Consider the following 6596-nt stretch of genomic DNA (forward strand, 5'->3'; position numbering starts at 1 on the left):
GTGTGAGTAGATGTATCAACCAAAGATTGTACTTGCTGTGTTGTGTGAGTTTGCAACCATTAATTACAATTTACTATTTAACTGCTAATTTATTGCAAATAAATTATTTAAGAGAAACTGGTTCCTTCCTCTTTTAAGGATAATTTCATAGATGTATTAAGCACAACCCATCTCTCCACCATCATTGTCACTGTCCTAGCTTTGATGTCCTCCCCCTGCCTAACATATCTTAGTCTGGAAAAGATTCAGCAGCACCTGACAGCTCGAGCACAGGCCCTCGATCACCCTGCCCACTTTCACATGCCTTCCTCCCTCTCCCCCTCCCTCCCTCTCTCTCTCCTTCTCCCTCCCTCCTCCTTCTTTCAGACAGGGTCTCACTATGTAGCCTACGCTACTTTTGAACTCAAAATTCTTCTACCTTCACTTCCCACAGGCTGGGATTCCAGGAGGTGCCACAGTGAGACCTGGTTCATGCAGTTTACTAAGTGCACTTCTCAAATCACAGCTGTGACCAGATCATTTCCCTGCTACCAAACCTATATAAGGTTCCTCACCCATCAGTGGAGACAAACACCACAACCCAACATACTGGGTGCTCTGTAAGCACAGGCTCACTGTAGACTTCTCTTTACAGTCTACAAACTCCACATGTGTCATACATGTCCACAAAACTATTTCACTTGATGATCCTTATTCCTAATTCCTTCTTTAGTCTTATGATTCCAAATGCTTGGGCAAATGTTTCATCCCCTTTTACTCAGCCCTCTACTTGTGTGAAACTCCCTAAAATCTCTCCTGACTGATCATTTTTTGTTTCTTTTTTCTTTTTGTTATACACACACACACACACACACACACACACACACACACACACACACGAATAACAGGATACATTCATATCCCCTCACCCTGGCTCCCATGTCCCTGGAGGCCCTCCTCAGTAGGGTTATGGTATTCACTATGGGATCATGAAGTACTCAGCCGGTCCCTATGGGATAGTGGGGGGAACCATGCCTCAGGGGAATCCTACTCACTCTGTGGCTCTTTCAATCTTTTTGCCCTCTCTTCTGCAGTGTTCCCTGAGCCATGGAAGGTCTGTTGGCAGTCTGATTTAGTGTTGAGTTCTTTGTAGTTTCTGGGTTTCTGATGGGTTTTGGTTGATCACCATATCTGTCATCATCACCCTAAGCTGGTTGTCAGGCTAGCAGTAAGAACAATATTCATGGTGCTGCTTCTACTGCACTATCTCCTAGGCCCTGGAAGATGGGGTAGAGGTGGCATTTCTCACCGTGGGCAGTTTGTTATCTTCTTGTCTTATTGATGGATCTTGGTTCTCCTACATTTTCTCTGCCATCTATAAAATAAAAGATTCTCTAACCAGGAGTGAAAGCAGCTTGGGTTAAAGGGGGTATGTAAAGTTATTTCAGAGATTTTTAGTGTTCTTCTTTTCCAGAGAGCCGTGGGGGCTTATCTCTGGAGAAAGAGTTTCCTGACTATGGGATTCTGACTTGGTTGCCAGTACCAGGTATGAGTTTTATTCTAAGTGGGCCTCACGTCCAATCAGAGAATAGTTAGTTACCCATACAGGCTACATGCCACTATTCCACAATTGTGTATTTCTTGTCTGGCTGGCTGCTTACCTATTCTGCAAGTCCCCTGCTTATTCATGCTGTTGGTGATGGTTGTCCCACAGGGCTCTCCAGCACTATGAGGGCTAGCCAGGAGGAAGCTAGTTTCCCTCTCAGTTCCAGTATGGTATTCTGATGTCCTGTGCTTTCAGCATGGTGTATTCAGCAATAGGGTTTACCTTTTAGCTCTGGCAAGTAATCAAGTGTTTTGGTAATGGCCTACATTGTTTTGGGGGCTCATGGGTCTCCCCAGCCAGCAGCTCACTGTGGGGGGCAACCCAATTCTGAGCATGGGCTTTACTGGCCCGACTCCATAGTTTCAAGGTTAAGCTTTTTCCACCTTCTGTCCAGACTGTCCCCCCTTGGTGGTTATATCTTGTAGAATGCTAGTAAGTGGAACTGATTCATTTTGTCTTTTGTGTGATTTCTTCCCCAACTTCCCTCCCCACTACCCCTTCAAACCCCTCCCACCCCTATGTTCTGTCCTTCCCCTAACCTGTGCGGTAACTCCTCTACTCCTCTCTCCCTGTTTCTTCTCTCTCCTGGTGTCATTCTAATATTATGCCCATATTCCTGATGCTTACTGCCATTTGCACTCATCTGTAACTGATCCCAGTTAGGAACCGCAGATTCAAGAGAGTACCTGCCGTGTTTGTCTTTCTGTGCCTGCATGACCTCACTTAGAATGATTCTTTTTCCAACTCCATCCATATTTTGGCAAACTTCATTATTTCATTTTTTCCTTACTGCTGAATAGAATTCCATTGTGTATCTATTCATCAGTTGACGGGCATCTGGGCGATTACAGTTCCTAGGTATTATGAACAGAGCAGCAACAAACGTGGCTGAGCAGGTCTCTCTGTAGTAAAGAGTGGAGTCTCTAGGGTCTATGCCCAGGAGTGGTGTAACTGGATCAAATGGTAGAGCTACTTTCATATTTTTCAAAAGTCTCCATACGGATTTCCATAGTGATTGTACAAATTTTCACTCCCACCACAGTGGGAGAAGATTCCTCTTTCCCCACAGCCTCACCAGCATTTGTTATCATTTGATTTTAAAAAAATATATTTTATTTATTTATTTATTTATTTATTTATTTATGTATGTATGTATGTAAGTACTTATTTATTTAAGGGGGGAGGAAATGGGCACTCCAGGGCCTCCAGCCACTGTAGAAGAACCCTAGACATGTGCCACCTTGCACATCTGGCTTACGTGGGTTCTGGGGAATCAAACCTGGGTCCTTTGGCTTTGCAGGCAAACACCTGAACTGCTAAGCCATCTCTCCAACCTTCATTCTTTCTTTTTTCTTTTCTTCTTTTTTTTGATGAATACTATCCTGACTGAAGTGAAATGAAATCTCAGAGTGTTTTGACTTGCATTTCTTTGATGATTATAGATGTGGAACCTTAAATGTGTAATGGTCATTTGTATTTTTTCCTCTGAGAATTCTGTTTCAAGTCTCTACCCCATTTTTTGGTTTTATTTTTAAAATTTGTTTTGGTACTTTTATTGATTTGAGAGCAACAGACAAGACAGAGAAAGAGGCAGATAGAGAGAATGGGCATGCCAGGGCTTCCAGCCACTGCAAACGAACTCCACACGCGTGCACTCCCTTGTGCATCTGGCTAACGTGGGTCTGGGGAATCGAGCCTCAAACCGGGGTCTTTAGGCTTCACAGGCAAGTGATTAACCACTAAGCCATCTCTCCAGCCCAGTTTGTTTTTGTTTTTTTTAAGTAGGGTCTCACTCTAGGCCAGGCTGACCTAGAACTCACTCTAAAGTCCCAAGCTGTCCTCAAATTCACAGTGATCCTCCAATTCAGTCTCCATAGTGTCAGGATTAAAAATATGTACCACCATGCCCAGCTCTACTCCATGTTTTGATTTTTTTTTATCTTTGAGTTGTTGTTTTCTTCAGTTCTTTGCAGATTCTGGATATTAGATCTTTGTCAGAGGTGTAGCTGGTGAAGATTTTCTCCCATTCTGTGGGATGTCCATTGGCTCTGTTAGTGATTTGCTTGTCTGTACAGTAGCTTTTTAGTTCATGAGGTCCCAGTGGTTGAGTGTTGATCGATTTCCCATGCTATTGAGCCTTTTATTCAGGAAGTCTTTCCCATGCCTATATTGCAGTGTTCTCCCTGCATTTTTTTTTTTCTAGTTGTTTTAGAATTTCTGGTTGCATTGAAGTCCTTGATCCACTTAGAGTTGACTTTTGTGCAGAGTGGGGGAAGTGGGTCTAATTTCCTGGCTGATCTTAAACATCATCTCCTGCATGAAGTCCTCGGTTTCTGTTCTTCAGCCTACTCTTCTGTGCTGTGGTGTGTGTCTGGCCTATGTGGGTACTGGGGAGTCAAACCCAGGCCGCAAGACTTTCAGGCTTGACAAGCAAGCACCTTGTATTGCCGAGCCATCTCCCTAGGCCCGATCCTTGGAATTCTGTTATCTGATGTACTGCCCTTAGAGGAACCACCTTGTGTTGTAGACATCTGTGTGCATTCTATTGCGACGAACCCCCTGACCCGCAGGAGAAGCACGACCAGCAAACGAAGATCCTTCTTGATCATACTTTATTGGAGAGCCTCTTGGTTAACAGGAAAGCTGATGGAGAGGGGCGAGGGGTGCAGGAGTGTAGCTGCTTTTATAGGGCAGAATACTATGGGGCGCCTGCTGATTGGCTGCCATAGGCTCACCCGCCCACAGGAGCCACGGGATAGGCTCAGGACAAGGTGCTGCCCAAATAAGGAATTGTTTACCTCAAGACTGGCAGGAAGCCAGCGCCATTTTGTAATGGCGTCTGCATTGGCTCCCTACATTCTATTCCATATAATTATTAAAATCTGCTTGAGAACAGAGATGAGTTCTGACATAATCCTCACCATAGCACGGCCAATGGCATTCACTTTCAAAATGTGACAACTATTCCACGACTCCTTGTTCAGAATAGTTTTGGCACATAAAAGTAGAAAGGGGACATGTTGGGGAAAGGAGATCAGCAAGAGTGGGAGGAGGACAAGAGAGACTAATAAGGAATGAATATGATCAAAATACTATGTGTGTGTGTGTGTGTGTGTGTGTGTGTAGAAAATGTCAAATAAAAAGTGAAAGAATCTTGACATGGTGGTGCACATCTTTAATCCCAGCACTGGGAGACAGAGGTATGAGAAGCACTGTGAGTTCAAAGCCAGCCTAAGACTACATAGTGAATTCCAGGTCAGCCCGGGCTAGAATGAGACACTACCTCAAAAAAAAAAAAGAAAGAAAGAAACAGTGAAAGAAAATGGATTTGAAAACATTTTAAGCCAGGTGTGGTGGTGCATACCTTTAATCCCAGCACTTGGGAGGCAAAGGTAGGAGGATTACTGTAAGGTTGGGGACACCCTAAGACATAGTAAATATCAGGTCAGCCTGGACTGGAGTAAGACCTTATCTCAAACAAACAAACAAACAACCCTTTTAGATAATAAATGTGGTTGAATGATTTGCTTAAAAATTATGTTATTGGTTTCCTCAGGAGATGACATTATAATGAAGTTTTCACAGGCTGGATTTTTCTGGGAAACTGAGAGTCTAATGCTGTCCTGAAAAATTTGTTTCCCATGATTTCCATTCTAAAGTGCCCTTTACAGATCCTGCCTTATGAAATGTCATTACCTGAAAATGGCTTGAGATGGCCAAAGTAACTGTAAGTTATACATAACCAGTATTGTCCTGAAAAGGCCAAAGATGAAAGGAGCTTGGGATAATGGATAGCTTAACTGCTGACCCACAGGCCAAAGGTTAGCCAAAAGTCGCATCCTTAGAAGAAAAGGTCAAAGATATGGAGGATCTGAAAGTCCAATGGCAATGCAAAGTGGGGGATTTAAAGCAGGTGTTAAGAAGAAAGGCCAAAATGTCCTTAAAGGATTACAGGAGGCCAGGGCCAATGGCACCATTTCACTTTCTTTTTATTCCTAATGGTCTGTAAAATTCTAAAGCGCATTAGATTTGTACATAAACCTTAGTTAGGTTATAATTGACAAGTAACAGGCTAGCATATCTAGCCTAATTGATGAGCTCCAGGCCAATGATAGACCTTGTCTCGGAAAGCAAGGTGGAGAGAGACTGAGAAAGACATCCTGCAAGTGACCTCTGGCTCCATGCACATGTGCACATGCACCTACACACACATGTGTCTACATACATGCAAATGCATAAACATGCACATAGACCATACCTATATACACACAAATATGTAGTAGGATGTAGTTAATATTACCATATGCTTGTATCTAAGTAATCAACCTTTTAGGAACATACTATAAAGCAATAATCAGAATTATCATTTTTTAAAGAATCCCTTTTTATTTCTATTTGAGAGAAAGAGAGAGGTAAACACAGAGAGAATGGGCATGACAGGGCCTTAAGCGACTGTAAACAAATTCTAGGCACATGAGCCACCTTGTACATCTGGCTCACATGGATCCTGGGAAATCAAACCTGGGTCCTTTGGCTTTACAGGCAAATACCTTAACCACTTAGCCATGTCTCCAGCCCAGAAAATATGGTTTTAAAAGAACTATTTACATAATTGTTTCAAAATTATTTGTAATGTACCCACCATTATATCATTGGGATTAATTGAACTAAGAGCTTCTTGTATATTAGCTCATCTTGTTTTCATAACATTATGCTTGCTAATATAATATTAATAATATTCTATTAAGGATGTATGCTCTTTTTGCCTGGTTGAACCCAGGGCCTTGTGCTCACTGGGTAAAGTGCCTTCCATGCAAGCGTAAGGACCTGAGTTCAGATCCTTACTGTCCATGTAAAATGCCAGCTGCCATGTTGTGTGCTTGTCATCCTAATGCTGGGGAGACAGAAACAGCAAAGCCATCTTGTGCTGGCACCTCACCAAGTACACCCAATGCCACTCACTGCTGCATAGCTGGCATCACCTTCAGTTTGGTAGTCTACCCACTAGTCT

Source organism: Jaculus jaculus, chromosome 1 (genome assembly GCF_020740685.1).
Source record: "Jaculus jaculus isolate mJacJac1 chromosome 1, mJacJac1.mat.Y.cur, whole genome shotgun sequence".
NCBI lineage: Eukaryota > Metazoa > Chordata > Mammalia > Rodentia > Dipodidae > Jaculus > Jaculus jaculus.